The sequence below is a fragment of the Nannospalax galili genome, unplaced genomic scaffold (genome assembly GCF_000622305.1).
Source record: "Nannospalax galili isolate Female #2095 unplaced genomic scaffold, S.galili_v1.0 scaffold422, whole genome shotgun sequence".
Lineage (NCBI taxonomy): Eukaryota > Metazoa > Chordata > Mammalia > Rodentia > Spalacidae > Nannospalax > Nannospalax galili.
In genome coordinates, this window is record NW_008347806.1 from 133,745 (window position 1) to 134,973 (window position 1,229).

Sequence of the window (1,229 nt, forward strand, 5' to 3'; positions counted from 1 at the left end):
TTTCTTCTAACAGTTTCAGAGTTTCAGGCTTTACATTGAGGTCTTTGATCCATTTGGAATTGACTTTTGTACAGGGTGGAAGATAGGGGTTTAGTTTCTTTCTTCTACAGGTGGAGATCCAGTTTTGCCAGCACCATTTGCTGAACATTCTGTCTTTTCTCCAGTGAATATTTTTGGCCCCTTTGTCAAATATCAGGTGGCTGAAATTGCATTTACTCATATTTGGGTCTGCAGTTTTGTTCCATTGATCTATGGGTCTATTTCTGCGCCAGTACCATGTTGTTTTTATGACTATAGCTCGAAATCTGGTATAGCATTTCCCTGGCATTGCTCTTAGTGCTCAGGGTTGCTTTGGCTATCAGAGGCCTTTTTTGCTTCCATATGAAACTTAGGATGATTTTTTTCCAATTCTGAGAAAAATCTCATGGGGACTTTGATTGGCATTGCATTGAATTTATAAATGGCTTTTGGTAGGATGGTCATTTTCACAATATTAATTTTTCTAATCCATGAGCATGGGAGGTCCTTCCATCTTCTGATGTCTTCCTCAATCTCTTTCTTTAAAAGTTTAAAATTTTCATTGTCAAGCTCTTTAGTGTCTTTGGTCAGGTTTATTCTGAGATATTTTAATTTTTTTGTAGCTATTGTGAAGGGTAGTGTTTCCATGTACTCTTTCTCTGATTGCTTGTTATTGGTATATAGAAAGGCTACAGACTTTTGTAGGTTAATTTTGTAACCTGCCATTTTACTGAACGTGTTAATAATTTCTAGGAGTTTTCTGGTGGAATTTTGGGCATCTCTTAGATATAATATCATATCATCTGCAAAAGGGATAATTTGATTCCTTCTTTTCCAATTATTACTCCTTTAATTTCCTGCTCTTGTCTTATTACTCTTGCAAGAGTTTCAAGCACTATGTTAAAGAGAAGTGTAGATAGTGGGCAGCCTTGTCTCTTCCTGATTTCAATGGGAATGCTTCCAGTTTTTCTCCATTTAGAATGATGTTGGCTGTGAGTTTGTTATATATGGCTTTAATTATGTTGAGGTATGTTCCCTCCAGTCCAATTCTCTCTAGGACTTTGAACATAAATGCATGTCAGATTTTGTCAAAGGCCTTCCCTGTGTCTGTTGAGATGACCATGTGGTTCTTGTCATTGAGCCCATTTATATGATTTATGACAAGAACCACATGGTCATTTCAATAGATGTAGAGAAGGCCTTTGAGATGA